General features: G+C 40.2%; 1 pseudogene; it reads left to right on the plus strand.

The window, feature by feature from the left end:
* Positions 1–16,157: 16,157 nt before the first annotated feature.
* LOC129045723 (U4 spliceosomal RNA) lies at positions 16,158–16,308 on the plus strand (annotated as a pseudogene).
* Positions 16,309–24,204: the final 7,896 nt, after the last annotated feature.

The following is a 24,204-nucleotide window of genomic DNA, read 5'->3' on the forward strand; positions in this document are numbered from 1 at the left end:
CTTCAAGCCTGGGACCTTGAACACCCAAGCCATGAACACCCAGACTCCCATCCCCCATTCACTGCTGTATCCACAGCTTCCAACACAGAGCTCCTCTCAGAGAGTCTTGTTTGCTGAGTGTTAGATCCAAGAATATTAGAGCCAAAAGAGACTTCAGAAATCCAGAAGAATTTCATAATTTTCTAGATTAAGGAAAGAGAAGTCTAGAGGAGGAGACCATGTTGCTTACAGTCACACATCAAGTCACACACAGACAGGATCAGAACCAAGACCCTGCTCCCAGGCCAGAAGCCTTGCTTATCCATGTGGCTCTCAGCCTTTTGTTCTTTAAGCTTGTCAAGGAAAATCTAAGAAAAAGAAAACAATAACTGAAGCACAGATAGCAAAGGACTTTGGGTACCTATTTCAATGTTTTTATTAACTCTTGAATACCTTCCAATGCATTTCAAAGTGATCTGGAGACCGCAGAGGGAGCCTGGAAGTCAAAGTCACTCTAAGCAATTACAGTGTTTATCACATCAGCACTTCACAAATCAATCCAGAAAGCATCTGGGAACCTAAAATAGGTTCCCTCAAGCCAAGGGGAAAATCTTCATGCAGAAGTTAAGAGATTTGCCGGAAGGCATGTGGGGACTCACTGGTTTGGGATTAAGCTTCATGGGCCCATGCCCTCCAACCTGATATCATCTGACAATCCACCAACTGCACTAGCACTGCAGTGAAGATGTCACTCATTCATTCATTCATTCATTCATTCATTCATTCATTCATTCATTCATTCAACACATTCATTGATGTCTGGTCTGTGTCAGGCAAAGTGACAGGCATGAGGCACTAGATGCCTAAATAGAACATCACTGTCAGGATGGCATATGGTCACCTACCCTCAACAGCGTGCTGAGAGCCAGAATAAGGACACCAGTGAAGTACACATGGGATCCCAGAGGAGGGAATCATTCTGGTGAGGGCTGCACCTGTACTTGGTTTGAATTCTGTTTCTGACTTCCTAGCTCTGGACCTTTAGAAAGCTACTTAGCAGTTCTCGGTCTGTTAGTTTTACATTAAAATGGTAGGGGGCGTAACGAATGAGAGTATCTACTGCATAGGACTGCTGTGTGGATTAAATTAAATAACATCTGTTGAGCAGTTAGAAGAGTGGCTGACTCATTAGTGCTCAGTAAAGGGTTTGTGAATTATTAGAGGTCGAGGGCTTCCAGCTCTAGCCCTGTTTCCACTAGCCATGTTACCCCAGCCCAGGGACTTAATGTTCCGGCATTTACGTTTACTCATTTCTAGATTGCAGGATGCTCCATAAGAAATCATAGATCTATGTGTCCCCTATTCTTCAGCAAAGAAACTGTAAGAAAGCCATTCTGAACTCCCAGAGAGTAGCCTCCAATAGAGAGGAAGGTGGAGGGCACTCTGTGGGTCTCCCTTAGAAGCTGTATTCATTTGCTAGGGCTGCCATAACAAAGTACCTCAAACTGGATGGCTTAAACAACAGAAATTCATTGTCTCACAGTTCTGGAGGCTAGAAGTCCAAGATCAAGGTGTTGGCAGGATCTATTCCTCCTGAGGACTGGGAGGGAGGATCTGGTCCAGGATCACTCCTTGGCTGTAGATGGCACTCTTCCTGGGGCTCTTCACATCGTATCTTCCCTCTGTGTGTGTCTTTGTGTCCAAATGTTCCCTGTTTTTATGAGGGCACTAATCATGCTGTCCTGGGTCCCACCCTAATGACTTCACTTTAACTCGATAACCTCTATAAAGACCCTCTTTCCAAATAAGGTCCTATTCTGCAGTGCTGGAGGTTAGGACTTCAACATATGAATTTGGGGGGGACACAATCCAACCCATTACAGAACGGAATTAACATTTGAATCTCTGAAAAAGAACTAATAAAAATATATGGCAGATTCTTTTACTATTCACTAGGATCTGTTTTTTTCCTCTGGGAAAATTAAGTTCCCTTGCCCCTTGAAATTAGTCTTGGCTGGGTAATTTGTTGGGACCAATAAAATGCCAGCAGAAATGATACTCTGGGCAGCAGTGGTTTTTGCTTTGTCATGCCACTACTGCTGGCCTTGTTTCTGGGGACTCCTGCTCCATCGGCCTGGGTCCCAGAGTGAGGACAGCTATCAGTAACAGGACCCAGAATGGGAGTAAAACGTAAATCTTTATTTTTACAAGCCATTAAGATTTGAAGGTTCATTATTACCTCAGCATAAGTAGATGAAGGGTAGGCAAACTGCTTCTTGGGCCAAATCCTGCCTGCCACTATTTCTGTAAATAAAGTTTTATTAGAATATAACCATGTTCATTCATTTGCCTATTGCCTATGGCTGCTTCTGAACTATAATGGCAGAGCTGAATAGTTGTGACAGAGACCACCTGGTCTGCAAATCCTAACATATACACTATCTGGTCCTTTATAGAAAACTTGCCAAAACCTGACCTACACAATTCTTATTAATGCAATATATTTGAGGCTTAATTTTTCTTTGGAATTTTGCTTTTGCAACATTCCACAAACTTTGATATGTGGTATAATAATGATCATTCATTTCTAAATAGTTTATAATTTATTTTAATTCTCTTTTTCATCTGAGTTATTTTAAAAATTACAATTTGTTTTTTAAGGATACTAGCCTTTCGTCGCTAATAAATACTATTACAGGGACGCCTAGGTGGCTCAGTCGGTTAAGCGGCTGCCTTCGGCCCAGGTCATGATCCCAGGGTCCTGGGATCGAGTCCCACATCGGGCTCCTTGCTCAGCAGGGAACCTGCTTCTCCCTCTCTCTCCCTCTGCTTGTGCTCTTTCTGTCAAATAAATAAAATCTTTAAAAAAAATTTTAAAAAAATACTATTACATTATAGTCAAAGAATGTGGCATATTAAATTCTGTTGTTGGAATTTATTGCATTTCTTTGTGGCCAAATACATAGCCTATGTTTATAAGTGATCTACATATATTTGAAAGGAATGTGTATTTTTCTTTGTTAGATGGTCAGTTCTTTCTCTGTCTCTCTCTTGTTTTCTCCTTTTATAGTTGTGATCAAGATAGTTAATGGTGTTATTCAGATCTTTTTCATCCATACTTGTGTTTGGCTTTTTGATTTGCCTATTTCTGAGATAATGTTAAATTATTCCTTTATAATTATGAATTTGTCAATGTCTAATTTATGTCCATCATATTTTGTTTATGTATTTTGAAGCTATGGTCCTATGTATATAAATGTGGCTGCCTCTTGAATTTTCTTGGTGAATTGTACCTTTAATGAATTTGGAACATCTTTCTTTGTTCCCTTGAATATGCTTTGTCTGGCATTAATACTTCTACATCTGCTTTCATTTGGTTAGCATTTGCCTGTGTCTCAACATTCTCAGCTTTTAAGTTTGTCTAGTTATTGCTTGTTTTAGAAGTGCTCTTGGATCTCTTTTTAGACCAAGCTGAGAGTCTCTGTCTTTGAATAGTGAGAGTTAATACAGTCATACTTGTCACTACAAATATGTTTGGATTTATTTTTTTGTATTTTCATTTGTTTTCTATTTAAATCATTTTTTTTGTTTCCCTTTTCTGCTTTTAATTGGTTTATTGAAGTTTCTTCATTTCTTTCTTTCTTTTTTTCTTCTAGGTTTTAGATTAGATATGATTCCTTCAGTTCTATGGAAATTAGAATGACACACACTTTTTTCTTTTTTTTTAATTGAAGTATATAATTAACATACATGTTATATTAGTTTCAGGTGTACAATATAGTGATTCAGTAATTCTGTACATTACTTAGTGCTCATCACAGTAAGTGTACACTTAATCCCCTTTATTTCACCCATTCCCCACCCACCCACCCACCTCCCCTTGGCAACCAACAGTTTCTTCTCTGTATTTTAGAGTCCATATTTTTGTTTGTCTCTTTTTTCCTTTGTTTATTCATTTGTTTTGTTTCTTAAATTTCCCATATGAGTGAAATCATATGGTATTTGTCGTTCTCTGACTAACTTATTTCACCTAATCCATGTTGTTTCAGGTGACAAGATCTTATTATTTTTTATGGCTGAGTAATGTTCCATTACATACACACACACACACCACATTCACTTTATCCATTTGTCTATGGATGGACACTTGTGTTGCTTCCATATCTTGACGGTTGTAAATAATGCTGCAAGGGGAGCCTGGCTGGCTCAGTCGGTTAAGCATCCAACTCTTGGTTTCAGCTCAGGTCATGATCTTATGGTTGTGGGGTTGAGCCCATTGTTGGGCTCAGCGTTTGATGAGGAGTCTACTTCGGATTCTTTCTCCCTCTCCTTCTGCCCCTCCTCACTCATGGTCCTGCATAAATCTTTTGGAATTAGTGATTTTCTTTTCTTTGGGTAAATACCTAGTAGTGCAATTACTGGATCAGTCTATTTTTAATTTTTTGAGGAGTCTCCATACTGTTTTCCACAGTGGCTGCACCAGTTTACATTCCCACCAACAGTGCACGAGGGTTCCTTTTTCTCCACATCCTTGTCAAACATGTTATTTCTTGTCTTTTTGATACTAGCCATTCTGACACATGTGAGGTGATATCTCACTGTGATTTTTATTTGCATTTCCCTGATGATGAGTGATGTCATGTGTCTGTTAGCCAACTCTATGTCTTCTTTGGAGAAATGTCTCTTCAGGTCCTCTGCTTAATTTTTAATCAGATTATTTATTTTTTTGGTGTTGGGTTATATAAGTTCTTTATATATTTTGGATATTAAGCCCTTATGGGATATGTTATTTGCATATATCTTCTTCCATTTAGTAGGTCACCTTTTTGTTTTAGTGATGGTTTCCTTTACTGTGCAGAAGCTTTTTTTTTTTTTTTTTACATTACATCATTAGTTTTAGATGTAGTGTTCCATGATTCATTGTTTGTGCATAACACCCAGTGCTCCATGCAGAATGTGCCCTCCTCAATACCCACCACCAGGCTAACCCATCCTCCCACCCCCCTCCCCTCTAGAACCCTCAGTTTGTTTTTCAGAATCCATCGTCTCTCATGGTTCGTCTACCCCTCCGATTTCCCCCCCTTCATTCTTCTGCTCCTGCTACCTTCTTCTTCTTCTCTTTTTTTTCCTTAACATATATTGCATTATTTGTTTCAGAGGTACAGATCTGAGATTCAACAGTCTTGCACAATTCACAGCGCTTACCAGAGCACATACCCTCCCCAGTGTCTATCACCCAGTCACCCCCTCCCACCCACCCCACTCCCCACTCCAGCAACCCTCACTTTGTTTCCTGAAATTAAGAATTCCTCATATCAGGGAGGTCATATGATACATGTCTTTCTCTGTTTGACTTATTTCACTCAACATAATACCCTCCAGTTCCATCCATGTCGTTGCAAATGGCAAGATCTCATTCCTTTTGATGGCTGCATAATATTCCATTGTATATATATACCACACCTTCTTTATCCATTCATCTGTCGATGGACATCTTGGCTCTTTCCACAGTTTGGCTATTGTGGACATTGCTGCTATAAACATCGGGGTGCACGTACCCCTTCGGATCCCTACTTTTGTATCTTTGGGGTAAATACCCAGTAGTGCAATTGCTGGATCATAGGGTAGCTCTATTTTCAACTTTTTGAGGAACCTCCACACTGTTTTCCAGAGTGGCTGCACCAGCTTGCATTCTCACCAACAGTGTAGGAGGGTTCCCCTTTCTCCGCATCCCCGCCAACATCTGTCGTTTCCTGACTTGTTAATTTTAGCCATTCTGACCGGTGTGAGGTGGTATCTCATTGAGGTTTTGATTTGGATTTCCCTGATGCTGAGCGATATTGAGCACTTTATCATGTGTCTGTTGGCCATTTGGATGTCTTCTTTGGAAAAATGTCTGTTCATGTCTTCTGCCCATTTCTTGATTGGATTCTTTGTTCTTTGGTGTTGAGTTTGATGAGTTCTTTATAGATTTTGGATACTAGCCCTTTATCTGATATGTCATTTGCAAATATCTTCTCCCATTCTATCAGTTGTCTTTTGGTTTTGTTGACTGTTTCTTTTGCTGTGCAAAAGTTTTTTATCTTGATGAAGTCCCAATAGTTCATTTTTGCCCTTGCTTCCCTTGCCTTTGGCGATGTTTCTAGGAAGAAGTTGCTTCAGCTGAGGTCGAAGAGTTTGCTGCCTGTGTTCTCCTTTAGGATTTTGATGGACTCCTGTCTCACATTGAGGTCTTTCAACCACTTGGAGTCTATTTTTGTGTGTGGTGTAAGGAAATGGTCCAGTTTCATTTTTCTGCATGTGGCTGTCCAATTTTCCCAACACCATTTGTTGAAGAGACTGTCTTTGTTCCATTGGACATTCTTTCCTGCTTTGTCAAAGATGAGTTGACCATAGAGTTGAGGGTCCATTTCTGGGCTCTCTATCCTGTTCCATTGATCTATGTGTCTGTTTTTGTGCCAGTACCATACTGTCTTGATGATGACAGCTTTGTAATAGAGCTTGAAGTCCGGAATTGTGATGCCGCCGGCTTTGCTTTTCTTTTTCAACATTCCTCTGGCTATTCGGGGTCTTTTCTGGTTCCATACAAATTTTAGGATTATTTGTTCCATTTCTTTGAAAAAAGTGGATGGTATTTTGATGGGGATTGCATTGAATGTGTAGATTGCTCTAGGTAGCATTGACATCTTCACAATATTTGTTCTTCCAATCCATGAGCATGGAACGTTTTTCCATTTCTTTGTGTCTTCCTCAATTTCTTTCATGAGTATTTTATAGTTTTCTGAGTACAGATCCTTTGCCTCTTTGGTTAGATTTATTCCTAGGTATCTTATGGTTTTGGGTGCAATTGTAAATGGGATCGACTCCTTAATTTCTCTTTCTTCTGTCTTGTTGTTGGTGTATAGGAATGCCACTGACTTCTGTGCATTGATTTTATATCCTGCCACTTTACTGAATTCCTGTATGAGTTCTAGCAGTTTTGGGGTGGAGTCTTTGGGGTTTTCCACATAAAGTATCATATCATATCATCTGCAAAGAGTGAGAGTTTGACTTCTTCTTTGCCGATTTGGATGCCTTTGATTTCTTTTTGTTGTCTCATTGCTGTGGCTAGGACTTCCAATACTATGTTGAATAGCAGTGGTGATAGTGGACATCCCTGCCGTGTTCCTGACCTTAGGGGGAAAGCTCTCAGTTTTTCCCCATTGAGAATGATATTCGCTGTAGGTTTTTCATAGATGGCTTTTATGATATTGAGGTATGTACCCTCTATGCCTATACTCTGAACAGTTTTGATCAAGAAAGGATGCTGTACTTTGTCAAATGCTTTTTCTGCATCTATTGAGAGGATCATATGATTCTTGTTCTTTCTTTTGTTAATGTATTGTATCACGTTGATTGATTTGCGGATGTTGAACCAACCTTGCAGCCCAGGGATAAATCCCACTTGGTCGTGGTGAATAATCCTTTTAATGTACTGTTGGATCCTATTGGCTAGTATTTTGGTGAGAATTTTTGCATCCATGTTCATCAGGGATATTGGTCTGTAATCTCTTCTCCCGAGCTGCTGTCACGATTTTCTCTTTGTCAATGAGACTCATAAGTTTTACTATTAGATGTCGGGGTGTTGACCTATTTTTATTGATTTTGAGAGGGGTTCTCTGTGCTTCCTGGATTTTCATGCCTGTTTCCTTCCCCAAATTAGGGAAATTCTCTGCTATAATTTGCTCCATTATACCTTCTGCCCCTCTCTCTCTTTCTTCTTCTTCTGGGATCCCAATTATTCTAATGTTGTTTCTTCTTATGGTATCGCTTATCTCTCGAATTCTGCCCTCGTGATCCAGTAGTTGTTTATCTCTCTTTTTCTCAGCTTCTTTATTTTCCATCATTTGGTCTTCTATATCACTGATTCTCTCTTCTGCCTCATTTATCCTAGCAGTTAGTGCCCCCATATTTGATTGCACCTCATTAATAGCCTTTTTGATTTCAACTTGGTTAGATTTTAGTTCTTTTACTTCTCCAGAAAGGGTTTCTCTAATAACTTCCATGCTTTTCTCAAACCCAGCTAGTATCTTTAAAGTGATGATTCTGAACTCTAGATCTGACATCGTACTAATGTCCGTATTGAGTAGGTCCCTGGCAGTCGGTACTACCTCTTGTTCTTTTTGTTGAGGTGATATTTTCCATCTTATCATTTTGTGCAGAGGAGAATAGATTAATGAGAGAACAAAATGCTAGCAGAGTAACAACGTCCCCAGAAAATATACTCTAAACAAATCAGAAAAGACCTGAAGCAGTGGGAAAAGAAAGGGAAAGAGAGAAAAAAGAAAAAGAAAAAAAAGAAAAAGATAAAGATAAAAACAAACAAAAACAGAACAAAACAAAACAACAACAACAACAAAACCAGAATGTGATCAAATATGATCAGGCTGGTATATAGATCAGTGCCACACACTAGATTTCGGGTGTATTTTGGTCTGTTAGGAGAAAGTGCCTCCCAAAATTTTAAAGAAAGAAAAACTTATATATGTACAAAAATAAGGGTTGATATGATGAAGGGATGGAATATGGCTGTAAAGATGGAAATTATAAAAAATTTTATAAAAGGAATTGATAAGAAGTTGTTTGAAAAAAGAAAGAAGAGGATTTAAAAAAAGAAAAAAGAAAAAAAAAGGGAGAGAATGTGATCAGGCAGGGGAGTAGAAAAAAACCATATACTAGGGATTTAGGGTATATTTTGATCTGTTAGAAGAAACTATCTCAAAATTTTAAAGAGAGAACTTATATATATATGCCAAAAATAAGGGCAACTACTATGAAGGGATAGAATATGACTCTAATAATGAAAAATAAAAATGTTTTTTAAAAAAGGGATTGATAAGATGTTGGTTGAAAAAGGGAAAAAAATATTCAAAAAAAAAAAAGAAAAAAAGACAGTTTAAAAAAAATTAACTTTGAAAGGCTAAAGAATCATGGTAAAAAAGCCATGGATTCTATGTGTAGTATTCCCCTAGCGCTGGAGTTCTGCCGTTCTCATTGATCAGTAAACTTGGTCTTGGCTGGCTGTTCTCGCTGATCTTCTGGGAGAGGGGCCTGTTGCCGTGGTTTCCAAATGTCTTTGCCAGAGGCGGAATTGCCCTGCCCTTGCCCGGTCCAGGCTAAGTAATCTGCTCGGGTTGCTCTCCAGAGCTTTTGTTCCCTGCGAGCTTTCTGTACAGCTTTGGAGGCGGAGAGTGAAAATGGCGGCCTCCCAATCTCCGCCCCGGTGGAGCCGAGAACTCGGGGCCCCGCTCCTCAGTGAGCCCCCAGAGAAAAGCAGTCAGTCACTCCCGGCTCCCCGGTCTCCGGCTGTACTCCGTGCTCACCCGGCCTGTGACCGTGTGTTTCTATCTCTGGCACCCGACCCTGGGTGGAGTCTCCAAACCCAGAAGATCCCTGCGGTGAGCTCCCACGCCGCTCCTCCCAGGGGAGGAAGGGGAGTCTCCCCAGATCTGCCGCTTGTTGGGTCCCTGCTGGAGGAGCAGTGGCCCGACTGTGCCGCGGATCACTGTTTATGACAACCCTGAGCTGAGAGCCCACGCCTTGGCTCCGCCTCTGCAGCCAGCTTCCCTGCTCCGTTACCTGGGAGCTCTGCCACACTCAGGCACCCCCGGTCTTTCTGTGACCCCCAGGGTCCAAGACCACACTGTCCCGCAAGGGTTCCACCCCCCGCTTAGCCACTGGAGTGACATCCCTCAGCGGAGCAGACTTTTAAAAGTTCCGATTTTGTGCTCCGCGGCTCTATCACTTGCCAGAAGCGGCTGATGGAGGCCCCTCCTCCGCCATCTATCCTCCTGAATATCGCCTTGGATTCACTTCTCCGCACGTCCTACCTTCCAGAAAGTGGTCGCTTTTCTGTTCAGAGAGTTGTTGCCATTCTTTTCTTCGATCTCCTGTTGAGTTTGTAGGTGTTCAGAATGGTTTGATCCCTATCCAGCTGAATTCCTGAGAGGAGACAAAATCCAGGTCTCCTACTCCTCCGCCATCTTGCTCCGCCCCCCCCGAAGCTTTTTTATTTTGATATAGTCCCAATAGTTTAATTTTGCCTTTGTTTCCCTTGCCCAAGGGGGCATATCTGAAAAAATGTTTCCACAACCAGTGTCCAAGAAATTACTGCCTGTTTTCTTCTAGGATTTTTATGGTTTCAGGTCTCACATTTAAGTCTTTAATACATTTTGAGTTAATTTCTGTGTATAGTGTAAGAAAGTGGTCCAGTTTTGTTCTTGTGCATGTGGCTGTGCAGTTTTCCCAATACCATTTATTGAAAAGATTGTCTGTTCCCCCATTGTATATTCTTGCCTCCTTTGTCATAGATTAATTGACTATTTAATTGTGGGTTTATTTCTGGCTTCTCTGTTCTTTTCTGTTGATCTATGTGTCTATTTTTGTGCCAGTACCATATTTTGTTTATGACAGCTTTGTGGTATATCTTGAAATCTGGAATTATGAGACCTCCAGTTTTGTTTTTCTTTCTCAAGATTGTTTTGTCTATTCAGGATCTTTTGTGTTTCCATACAGGTTTTAGGATTATTTGTTCTAGCTCTGTGAAAATGTTATTGATATTTTGATAGGGATTGTACTAAATCTGTTGATTACTTTGGGTAGCATGGACAATTTAACAATATTTGTTCTTCCAATCCATGAGCATGGAATATCTTTCCATTTGTGTCATGTTCAATTTCTTTCATCAGTGTTTTATAGTTTTCAGAATGCAGGTCTTTTACTTTCTTGGTTTATTCCTAGGTATTTTTTCTTTTTGGTGCTATTGTAGGTGTAAATTTCTTAATTTCTCTTTCTGCTTCTTCATTATTAGTGTATAGAAATGCAACAGATTTCTGTATATCAATTTTGTATCTTGTGACCTTATTGAATTCATCTACCAGTTCCAGTAATTTTTCTATTTTTAAGTAATTTTCCAGTAGTTTTTAAGGCAGGTGGATATTCAAAGTATTAATTGTAAAAATAAAAGGGATATAATCATATTTGTGCACCAAGTTTATGGAAAGTTCTTACTGCATATAAAATGGAGGTAATCATCCTATCTGTTCTCCCTGTGTCACAAGAGGATAAGGCGATAAAAAGGGAAATGAAAGCCAGTTCTGTTCTGTCAGTGTTTATGTTAAGCTAGTTATAGCACAATTTAAGCAAGTTATTGAACTAATTCTCAACGCCTTAGCCTTACTTATTAGTTAAAAGGGATTGGATGAATTTCAGGCACAAGAAAATACGTAAGTCTGACTCTAGGTCAATACTAACTTTTCCCTGTTGGCAAAATTTTCTTTCTACACTGAAGGCCTTTGAGCAGATAAAAAGCTACAAGGTAAGATAAAGAACACAGTAGAGCTGCCTCATTCAAGAGCTCAAAGTACCTTTTCTAACCAAGATCCATGATAAATCTGTGTAATTTCCTATAAACCAAAAGAGGGAATTGTATCTGTTTAACAGTAGCTTCAGGTTTTGTTCACACAGCTCAAAATCTTGTTTACATGTCCTGGCTTTTTACTTCTCCTTTTCTTCTCTGCTGACATCCAGTTTATTCTCCTGTTCTAATGTTTCATCTGTCACATTTCATTGATTATTTCATTTGTTCATTTATGGAGTCAAAATTGACCAGATGCCTATAAAAATGGTAGATGTTAATGATACAAAGTTGAACAAAAGCTACTTCTTTCCCTTCAAAGCATAGAAACTGGTTCTTAGAGGATGAATGGTAGGAATTTTATACACATGGGAATTCTAGGCAGAGTGAAAATTATGTACAGAATTCTTCTCTCTCCATGGTTCTGTTCTAATATGTCTGAGATGACTTTGGGGTACTTTGGGATGACAAATAGAGACCAGGAAAGCCTCTTTACTAAGAAAATTACAGGAAATTCCTCTGTCACATGACTTTTCAGTATGTGAAAGAGCCCTTTTGCCTGGGATTCATTTCCACCTTTGGGGACACTGGTAGATGCGACCTGAAATTAGTGTCAGAAGTCCCAAAGAGGGTGAAGACAAAAGAGGCAAGGGATGAAGATAACCTTTAAGTTAAATCATTAACTCCTGGATTACCTGGTGAGATTAAGCCATAATTCTCTTAGGCCTGATTGTAGGGAATTGCTTTTCTATGCAGTAAAATCCTGTCTGGAGTTGGGGCAAATCCAAGTTCTGTGGGGCCTGGTGATTATTATACAATTGGGGTGCAGGAAGGAGGGTGGATCTTTACAAACATGGTTACAACTACAAATCCAAAAGTAGATGCAGAGCCTTGGAAAAGGCCCATGCAATGGAGGGGCCCCAAAGCTTGTCTCTCATTAGATTCCTGGCAAATCTATCTCTGACCAGAGTTTCATCCATGGCAGGAGGGAAACATTTGGGTTCTTCAGGCATGTCTGGGCCATGAAGTCACTAGGACTTGTTTTTCAGCATGCTTCATAGGATGTAGCTCACCCAGGTATCTTCATGACATATCCTTGAGTATCAATTTTACTTAACCCTATTGGGTACCAAAGTTTTTGGAACCCTAAATCCATACAATTAATCAAGAAGAGTGTGTTTGTTGAGTATGACAGAAATCTCAGGATGCTAGTCTTTTCTCTGGGGTGGTTGTTAGTCCTCAGAGGAACAAGCATCATCATTCCTTTCTGGGCCTATGAGGGCTGTGAACCAAGAGCCTTCAGAGCCACCAGGGCAGTCCCTCAGGCAGAGTAAGTAAGCTGCTTTGCTCTGGGGTGTCAGGCATGTTCCTTCATGTATTCCTATGTTAATCAACTTGAGTTCTGGTTTAAAGGCAGTGGATCATCTTGAGGACAGACTGTGCTGTTGGTGCCTGCAGGAGTTTAAATGGCCAACTTGGAATCCAACACTGTTGAATTTAGAGGGCAAAAAAATTCACATGTAAGAAGGATGTTTCTCCAACCAAACAAAATAGAGACCTACAATGACTGGCAGGGGAGGAATGTCTGGGGGGAATAGTGATTTGCTAATTTGCTTAGTATCCTTATTTCTATTTGATTTCCTTCTTGTCCAGGAGTTTTGTTTGGCATTGTATGTGCTTAGTCATTTTGTCATGCATCAGTCAGACTCTACAGATCCAAGCAAAGACAGGAGGTGGGGCTACAAAGAAACCTAAGAAGGCCTTGCCTTATAAGGAATGACCAGCAGAGAATCTGACCCCAAGAGGTGCTTTGTAAATATTTATTGAAATGAATAGAATTGAATTAAGTTAAATGTGCTCATAGTTTGGGGGAGAATAAAGAGTAAAAAAAAGTAATTATCCTACAATGTAGCAACTTTTTCTCCCTTAGAAATGCAGGGTTATATAGACATTAAGGGCTCTAGATTTAGAGAGATTGGTCTGAAATCCAGGCTCAAATCCTAGCTATGTCAATAATCACCACTGTGACCTTGAGCAAACTGCTTAGTATCTATGTGCCAATTCCCTCATCTGTCCAATGAAATAAAGGCTAGTACTTACCTCAGAGTGGTGTAAAATTACAAGAGATAATATAAGTAAATCACTTAGTAAGATGCCTGAGCACAAGAACATTTTGAGTTGCAAAGGATTTACAAGGGCTTAAGGAGCACAGCGAAATGGAAGAGAAGGAAGTTTTGCATTTGAATAGTTGAGGACCAGGATGTAACTTAGGGTGGATATGAGGATGTATGGGAGGACTGATGGGAGGATGGATGGATGGATCAGTGGATGGATGGGATGGATGGATGGATGAATTGGCAATAGGGTAACTGTGGCATGGAAGAGGGTTAGCCGAGGATCTTTTGTTCTATCTGGCCTCAGCAGAAGCTGTTTGCATGTCCTAGTGGCTCTCATGTCATTCATAGGATGGGCAGGGTGTGACAAAGCATTGGTGTGAGGGACTCTCTTTCTTTACATTTCTGCACAATCCACGATGTGTGATTCTGGCACAGTGAATTATCAATACACCAGGGTTTTGGAGTTTAGGGAGAGAGAGCCAGGCAGGGAAACAGGATAGTCAAGGAAGGCATTAACATTGGTGGAAACAGTCAGGTGCTGTGGGCAGTGAACACCAACAAGGAGGCTGAGGCAGTAGGAGGGTTCGGACTTGTTCTTCCAATGAGACCTAGGGACTCCACCAAATAATTGAGGGCATCTTTGAGGAAGAGTTGAGATCCTGCAGGTGGGGCTGTGAGCTTGCAAAATTTGGGTACTAATAGACCTTATTCATTCTCTCAGGTTGGTGGGACTTGAGGACATTTGGGTTACACAAGGTTTTAAGTATTTACAATACCATTTCTTCCGTTAGGGTTTCTGTTCTGAATTTTAATCATTTTGTTCACCTCTTTAAGTGATAATTTGTAAAGAAGAAAAATAAAATCTAAGTGTCTGTTGAGAAGGACAAACTTTTCCAGTTTGGGTCCTGTGCTTGGGGTCCGCAAATTAATTGACAACAGGCAGATTAAGAGGAGAAAAGACAAAGTTTATTTATAGGAGGATAATGGCAGCTGTATTTCTCTACCATATTTTGTAGTTTTCAGTGTATCATATTGTACAGTATCCATTAAATTCCAATAAATTTCCATTTATTCCCAAGTATTTTGTATTTTTTGATACTATAGTAAATGTAGATTGTAAAATGTTTGTTTGAATTTTATCTTCCAATTGGTTATTGCTCATAAGTAGAAATATAGTTGATTTTTGTATATTGACTCTGTGGCCTTGCTAAATTCACTTCTTAGTTCTAGTAGGTTTTTGCAGACCTCTCAGCTTTTGTGTTTTTTCTTTCTTTTTTTTAGAACTGAATGAATTTTACTATATAGCTCACTTAGAAATCCTTAAATACACAACTTAAGATAGTATATATTGAGTTTTGAAAGACAATTCTACTCCCATCACTCAAGAACTAATGAAAACCAGTGCATTACCAGCTAGTTTGAGTTCTGATGTGTTCACATTTCTCTTCTAGAGCTTGCCCAAGCTCTAGCTGCTCCTCCTCTGAGCGCCTGTCCTTGCCCCTTGCCAGTCTGAAATGCTGCTTCTTGCCCTCAGGACTCTGCACCATGATGGCTGCCAGCTGGGTCTTCACCTCTCGTTTGGTGTTCAGCTTCTCCCACACTCCCTCTCAGCCTCTGGAGCTGGCCAGGGTATACTCTCTGGCCCACCCACTTTTCAGCACCATGCTACACCCTCCATTAGTCATGGAAGGGAAGGGTGTCATGGAAAGAGTGATTTCGGTGGCTGGGAATTGAGATAAACAAAGGATCTGGCCTCGGCAGAAACAAACTCCTGGGACTTACTGTGCAAACTATTAAACCTCCAAGCTGCAGAAGTCCAGTGACTTGGTTTCCAACTTGACCTTTTACATCAGTTATGTGGGTGGGGTAGGGATGAAAGTCTAAAAGCTGTTACATAGAAAATCACAATAGATGGTGATCACAATAGTAAAGCAGCCATTTTTGTTTGACCCCACAGCATTTCAACTGTCTTCATTGCTCAGTAATAGGAAAATAAAGTAATCTAAATGCTATACATACATATTCACAACATTGTTTCTTTTAAGATATGAAAGTATGTTCAGGACTTTCATGAATTTTAATTGTTCACCTACATAAAAAAGCTGGTCTTCTTTATGCCTTGCATGGTTTTTGATCTTTCACTATTATACTTTCCCCTCTACAGCATCTATTGTTCTCCCTCATGTAGATTGTAAAATGTTTGTTTGAATTTTATCTTCCAATTGGTTATTGCTCATAAGTAGAAATATATAATAATCCCCCATCTACTGCAAGACTAAGAACACCTTGTGTCTGGTATGGTCACTGGTTATCCCTGTATCCAGCACAACACCAAGCACAATAAGAAGGGATGAATCCTTAGCATTTTCTATGTAGACAGTCATGTTGTCTGTGAATAAAGACAGTCTTGCTTTGTTCTTTCCTATCTTTATGCATTGTATTTCTTATTCTTGCCTTATGGCACTGGCTAAAATCTTCTGAATAGTGCAGAATAGAAGTGGTAAGAACAGACATCCTTATTCTGTCTTTCATTGTAGGGAAAAAGCATTCAGCATTTTACCATTAAGGATTAGGTTAAGTGTAGGTTTTTTCATAGCCCCTTATCAGACTGAGGTATTTCCTTTTCCTTCCTATTTTGCTAAGGATTTTAAAAATAAATGGGTGCTAGCTTTGCTCAGTGGCAGTATCGTAACCAATAAGGTTTATCCAAGGCGCAATTATTGCTAATTAAAAATAAATGGGTGCTGAATTTTGTCAGCTGTTTTTGCCATCTATTTCAAGGACCCATGGTTTTCCTCCTTTATTTTCCTAATATAGTTAATTACAATGACTGATATTTGAATACTGAACTATCCTTGCACTTTTGAGGTAAGTCTTAATTGGCCATAATGTATTATCCTTTTATATAGTGCTGCATTTTATTTGGAAATATTTTGTTAGAAATGTTTTTATCTATGTTCATGAAGAGTGTTGATTTTTAGATTTTTTAATGTAATTTTTTTGATATCAGGGCTGACATGAATATTAGGAAGAAAATAACTTAAATAACACATTTTACATAGTTATTAACCATTTAATGGTCTAACCATGTTAGAATTGTTTAGTTGCAAGTAACAGAAAGTAAGTTGAGCTAGCTTAGGCAGCTAGCACTGATCCCAAGATCAGACATGAGACATGTATCCCAGCTTCTGGAAGGAATTGGAATCACAAACCACCAAACTCTCCTTACTCCTCAGCTTCATCCTTCCCACTTTGAGGACTTTCTCTCTCTGCTCCTCTGATTCACATGACATATCCTAAGCTTATTACTAATAAAAAAATAAGTAAATACATAAATGAGTCCCAGAAATGTTCAGAAACCTTTCTCATGCATCATTAGTCAAATGCATGCACAGTTATAAAGTAATGGACTAGTCTTAGTCTGAGAAAAAGAAAAAGTGAATTAGATCAATTGATCAAAGCAAAAGTTTCATTAGTAATGATTATAGCTAATACTCACTGAATGCATACTATATGCTAGACCATTGGTAAGCACTTCATCTGCTTTATCTTATAAGACCTTAACCACACCCTTATGGATAAAAACTCATATTATCTCCATTTCACCGATGAAGAAGTTGCGGCTCAGAGAGGTGAGATAACTTTATATACGCCTCTCTGAATTATAAACTTCAGAGTCAATATTGTTGCATCTAAATGGAATGGAGGCCTCTGGGTAGAACACAAATTATTTGAAACAAAAAGGAAGAAATCAGAATATTAAAACTGTTAACCTTTCTATTGTGTCTGAGGTTGCATTTATTATCTATGGCACTATAAAGATGATTGCCAGCAATAATGCTACAGGAAGACTTGTTTAACAGTGCTGCTGCATAGCCAAAATTGTAAGATCGATAACTTTTTATATTACAGTAAAGAAGCTTTTGTATTCTCAATAGCCAAAAGAGTACTGCTGTAGCAGAAGAATATCAGAAAGAAAAAGGAACATAAATTTAGTACTAAGGAAGAACTTGAAATTAGAAAAAAATAGCCAATAACAATATAACAATGATTACTACTTTATTAAGTATTTACTAAGTACTAGGTGCTCTGCTAGATGCTTTACCTTTACTGGTTTATTTGCTAGTCACACAACCCCCAAAGTGGGTATTATTATTTTTTTTTTTAGTTTTTTTTTTTATTCTTATGTTAATCCCCATACATTACATCATTAGTTCTAGATGAAGTGTTCCATGATTCATTGTTTGTGCATAACACCCGGTGCTCCATGCAGAATGTGCCCTCCTCAATACCCACCACCAGGCTAACCCATCCTCCCACCCCCGTCTCCTCTAGAACCCTCAGTTTGTTTTTCAGAGTCCATCGTCTCTCATGGTTCGTCCACCCCTCCAATTTTCCCGCTTCATTCTTCCCCTCCCGCTACCTTCTTCTTCTTCTTTTTTTTTTCTTAACATATATTGCATTATTTGTTTCAGAGGTACAGATCTGAGATTCAACAGTCTTGCACAATTCACAGCGCTTACCAGAGCACATACCCTCCCCAGTGTCTATCACCCAGTCACCCCATCCCTCCCGCCCCAACCCCCACTCAAACAACACTCAGTTTGTTTCCTGTGATTAAGAATTCCTCGTATCGGTGAGATCATATGATACATGTCTTTCTCTGTTTGACTTATTTCGCTCAACATAATACCCTCCAGTTCCATCCACGTCGTTGCAAATGGCAAGATCTCATTCCTTTTGATGGCTGCATAATATTCCATTGTATATATATACCACTGCTTCTTTATCCATTCATCTGTTGATGGACATCTTGGCTCTTTCCACAGTTTGGCTATTGTGGACATTGCTGCTATAAACATCGGGGTGCACGTACCCCTTCGGATCCCTACTTTTGTATCTTTGGGGTAAATACCCAGTAGTGCAATTGCTGGATCATAGGGTAGCTCTATTTTCAACTTTTTGAGGAACATCCATACAGTTTTCCAGAGTGGCTGCACCAGCTTGCATTCCCACCAACAGTGTAGGAGGGTTCCCCTTTCTCCGCATCCCCACCAACATCTGTCGTTTCCTGACTTGTTAATTTTAGCCATTCTGACTGGTGTGAGGTAGTATCTCATTGAGGTTTTGATTTGGATTTCCCTGATGCTGAGCGATATTGAGCACTTTATCATGTGTCTGTTGGCCATTTGGATGTCTTCTTTGGAAAAATGTCTGTTCATGTCTTCTGCCCATTTCTTGATTGGATTCTTTGTTCTTTGGGTGTTGAGTTTGATGAGTTCTTTATAGATTTTGGATACTAGCCCTTTATCTGATATGTCATTTGCAAATATCTTCTCCCATTCTGTCGGTTGTCTTTTGGTTTTGTTGACTGTTTCCTTTGCTTTGCGAAAGCTTTTTATCTTGATGAAGTCCCAATAGTTCATTTTTGCCCTTGCTTCCCTTGCCTTTGGTGATGTTTCTAGGAAGAAGTTGCTTCAGCTGAGGTCGAAGAGTTTGCTGCCTGTGTTCTCCTTTAGGATTTTGATGGACTCCTGTCTCACATTGAGGTCTTTCAACCACTTGGAGTCTATTTTTGTGTGTGGTGTAAGGAAATGGTCCAGTTTCATTCTTCTGCATGTAGCTATCCAATTTTCCCAACACCATTTGTTGAAGAGACTGTCTTTGTTCCATTGGACATTCTTTCCTGCTTTGTCAAAGATGAGTTGACCATAGAGTTGAGGGTCCATTTCTGGGCTCTCTATTCTGTTCCATTGATCTATGTGTCTGTTTTTGTGCCAGTACCATGCTGTCTTGATGATGACAACTTTGTAATAGAGCTTGAAGTCCGGAATTGTGATGCCGCCGGCTTTGCTTTTCTTTTTCAACATTCCTCTGGCTATTCGGGGTCTTTTCTGGTTCCATACAAATTTTAGGATTATTTGTTCCATTTCTTTGAAAAAAGTGGATGGTATTTTGATGGGGATTGCATTGAATGTGTAGATTGCTCTAGGTAGCATTGACATCTTCACAATATTTGTTCTTCCAATCCATGAGCATGGAACGTTCTTCCATTTCTTTGTGTCTTCCTCAATTTCTTTCATGAGTATTTTATAGTTTTCTGAGTACAGATCCTTTGTCTCTTTGGTTAGATTTATTCCTAGGTATCTTATGGTTTGGGGTGCAATTGTAAATGGGATCGACTCCTTAATTTCTCTTTCTTCTGTCTTGTTGTTGGTGTATAGGAATGCCACTGACTTCTGTGCATTGATTTTATATCCTGCCAAAAAGTGGGTATTATTGACTCCATTTTGGAGGCAGGAAAACTGAAGCACAGAGAGGTTCAGGAACTCTCCCAAGAATCACAGCAAGTAAGCAGCACAGCTAGGAGTCTAGCTTGCATGGTAGCAAGTTATATGAACACAGATTGGCTCTTGGCCTTTGGATTTGTGTGGCCCATTCATTATGATTATTTTGAAAAAAAGTGCTTTATGATTTTATGCCATTTTTCAAGATTCCTTGCTGCCCTTTAGAATAAGACAATATTGTGAATCCAGGAACTCTGAGATATTCTCATTCTGGCTCTCAACCATAGAGATTGCTGCATTTCCTTGACCACAGAAAACACTGGCTTCTACAGCCCAGAGGCCCAGGGCTCATAACCATTTCTAGTTCCCCAAAAGTGCTGAAGATTAGAATGTAAATAGTCCTTCAGCATGAAACAGAGCAGGGCAAACACATCCTCAGGCATACACAGGCTGGAAAGTTTGCTCAATACACAGAGCTCTAATGGCAAACACAGCAAAGCAAACATGGCATTGAGACGAGAAAAGGGGAACAGGGCTGGGGAAAGTCAGCTGATCACATCCAGACATTATCTGCCTGAACATCTGGTTCCCTGGAGGGGTATAAGGAAGGACCTGGGTGGCCCCAATTTGCCTCCTTCAAACACTTGCTGCCCTGATTTTGGCCTAGCTTACATATTGAGCAACAAAAGCCATTTGGAGAGGCCTTTGTTTGGCCACATCATAATTTGGCATCCAAGATGAAAACATCTCGAATATTGACATTCATCCCAGATGAATTAAAAAAAAAAAAAAGGACAAATATCAAATCAAGGTGCTCCCAGCTGTTGAAGTTCACAGGCTCACTCTAGACTAATGAAAACTCAGACTAATGAAACCTGGCAAATGGAAATTTGGGGACCCTTCCCAGGGGGAACTCTATGGTACTTCCTTAGGTAAAGGCTGCCTCCATTCGGGGCTCTATGAGTTAGGAGGAGGAAATCCTTCCCTGCCATTCACCAACACACACTATTCCCATGATCTTCACATCTACCCAAACTAATAAATCTTTTAATATGCTTCTTCAGTGATTATTGATTGATTGACACTAAAATTTTGAGGGTAGCCAGTTGATTTTTAAGAGATAGAACCCTCAATCCTTATGGTTTTCCATTCACTAAAATAGAAAATGACATCACCCATGGATTGGTCAAATACATTTGTTGGCAAGTCTGGAACCCCTTCAGGTGAATGGCCAGTAGTACAAGGAGGCTAACTCTGTAGGTTATGAAGAGACAAGGTGAAGATCAAAACACAAAGCACTTTCTCGGTTCTGTCTGTTTGCCTGTCTTGAGAAGTAATGAGTCTTCCAGAAGGGGGGGAGCAGCACATTGTAGAAGTAGCCAAGCCTGCAATGAGGTTTTAGGCACCCTGCCAGTCAGGAAAACTGAGATTCGGTGTTCCTAAATTGTTTTGAGACATTTCTTGAGCTTCCTCTATATTCCAGGCATGGTGCTGGGTGCTGGTGGCATAAAAATGAAGACTGAGTCTCATCAGAGGCATGCAGGATAGCTGGGGACACAGACACATAGACAGACTACCTCCATTGGACATGTAGGTGCTGGACCAGAGTTCTGTGCAGGGCACTATGGGAGCACAATGCAGGGGACTGCTTAACCCAGGCTTGGGTGCAGGCAAGGGAAGAGGTGAAGTGTTTCCTGGGAATGATGTCTGAGCTGAGTCTTAAAGAGTGAGTTAGGAGAGGGGCAAGTGGAGATGGGGAGGTGAGGGCACCATACCGCAGTCTTGCCAGATCCTGAACTGGGAGCTGGGAAGGATGTGGAAATGAAGCCAAAGAAGTGTGTGTGAAAGAGACACCTCTACACCCATCCACAGAGCACAGAAGGGATGTTTCAAGAAGTTAGATCAAATGCCTATGATTTGAAGCCAGCCAGTCCTAAATTCAAATGTCAGATCTGTAACTTACTCCTTAAGTGAGCATCTAGCAAGTTGTTTAACTTCTGGGTCCCAGTTTCCTCACCTGCAAGCTAGAAAGAATGACAGTACCCACCTAATGGGGGTGTTGTGAGGACTGAATGAGGCAGTGTGTACAAAGCCCTTCATGTGGCCTCAGCACACTGTAAGCACTCAGTAATGATAGACAGTAATTTAAAAAACATATATACATTTGCTCAAGATCTCACAGTAAATGGCAGAGTGTGGATCTGACACCATCTGCAGGGAACACCCAAGAAGACAATGGGAGTGACCTGCCTTGGGGGCCAGCAAGAAGGGGAACAAGCTCAGTAGAGAATTTAAAACTGTAATAAAACTGAATAAACGTTAGTCTGCTTTTTATTGTTGTCAAGCATAGAAAATTCCAAACATCGTTAGTGATAAAATACTCCTCTCCCTCCCATATGTTTTGTTGATTTAAGAATTTCTAAAAATTGCTGCGTGATTACTGTTGAGTTTAAGGATATATCTGAAAACCAGTGTCCTCCAACATACATTGTCAACTAAAGAGCTTCTCCTGGATCTCATTCAGTGGAGCATAATTTTCAAATGATCACTCTAGCTGCTTTGTTTCCCCCTTTTACATTTTAGGCAGATAAACATTCCAAATGATCACTCAGGGTGACAGAAGTGAAGTGACTCAAATTCTCTTTCTTCATGTTTCAAGCACTGGGCTCTCATTGCGTAGTCTGAATCCATTGTTTCAGTAAGGGAGTATGTACTTTCATAAGACTGGAAACCTCACCTGCACGCGAAGTGTGCTCACATGACTGTGAACTATTAGGAAACTATAGGGAGTTATCAGAATTAACTTCCATGTGGATAAAATGTTTATTAAAGAATAAGGAATAAAAATGGGCCAATTTAAAGCTAATTACTACAAATAATTTTTCCTATAGAAGAGGGTATTGAAAAGTTATCTGTTCCATGTTTCAAATATGCTAGGGTCTCACCTCTGCTGGTCTGTCAGGCTCTAATGGCCCTGCTGATGCAGCCCCTCTTCCCTCCTAACTCCTGTAGGGCTCCCACTGTCCCTATGTCTCTCCTTCTCCATGCTGGAACCTCCACACTCCCATCAGGAGAGTCAGTTACTTAGGTAAAACTGTGTCCATCTGAGGCCTTGCTGAAGTGCAAACTCATCACCCAGGATGGGCAACAACTCAGTGCTTAGTGACCATGACAGTGACCATGACACTACTCCAGCACCCTCTGGAGTAGTGAGCTCTAGATGAAACCTTAAAATAGAGGATGAAGAGAGAGGAAGGAGGTGGGGTTCAGAGTGGGGGTGACTGTAGAGAAGAAGACCCAAGTGAGGAGAGAGCCCAGAAAAGAGAGGTGGCTTACAGGGTGGGGTCAGGAGGCAGCATCAACAGTGAAGTTTTTCCACTTCACAGTTTTGCCCAAGGCAGAGGAGTATAAATTTGTTCTTTGTGTTCTGCTAGTTTGGAGGGATTCCAAAAAAAATCCCCAAAGCTTGGAACTAATTACAGCAGATGATGGGCACTCTTGTAAATACATGAGGAAAAGACAGGAACAGCCTTCTTTTCAAAAGAGAATTTGAGTGAAGTAGCCAAAAACCTGACAGGGACAAAATTGTGGTATCTAGGCAGAGACCTATAAACCTTCCTTGTTAGAAACCTATGTGTGTGCCTAGTCTTCCAAGGAACTGGATTTTAGAAAGAATTTTATTTATTTATTAAATTTTTAATTTATTTATTTGAGAGTGAGAGAAAGAGCACAAACGGGGGGGGGGAAGGGCAGAGGCAGAGGGACAAGCAGACTCCCTGCTGAGCAGGGAGCCCGATGTGGGGCTCGATCCCAGGACCCCAGGATCATGACCTGGGCTGAAGGCAGATGCTTAACCGACTGAGCCACCCAGGTACTCCTAGAAAGACTTTTATTAATGAAAGATCACTGTGGAGTTTACAGAAGTGATCTACAGAATGACAATGTACTCTTGAGATGGCCAATGCCACCAGCTCTCTTCACTATCTGGAGACATTCATCTATATTTGTTGGGCATTAACTTTGCCTCAGGCACTTTGCTTGACCCTGGAGAAGCAGTTATGAATGAGAAAAACACAGTCTCTATCCTCACCGGGATTAGAGTCTACCAGTGGTGACAGTAATTAATAATATAGTAATTAAACAAATTATTACCCATACAGTAACAAATTCAATGATTTCAAGTTGCCAAAGTGCTATGAAGGAGAAGTACCGGGTGCTGTGGAAGAAATAGGCTGGCAGAATTCAACCATGGCAGTTCTTAGTAGGAAATCAAGAGTAACATGAGGCCAGGAATAACATGGTGGGATCATATACTCACCTATGAAATCCCTGGCATTTGCTAAGGGTAGCTATAGGAAGTTCTTTGGCACACTCAGACTGAGATACTCCTAATGGAGTGACTTACACTCATATAACTTTATCTTGG

Source organism: Mirounga angustirostris, unplaced genomic scaffold, assembly GCF_029215605.1.
Source record: "Mirounga angustirostris isolate CCGP_5_RB_7025 unplaced genomic scaffold, mMirAng1.0.hap1 SCAF_13, whole genome shotgun sequence".
NCBI classification, from domain to species: Eukaryota; Metazoa; Chordata; class Mammalia; order Carnivora; family Phocidae; genus Mirounga; species Mirounga angustirostris.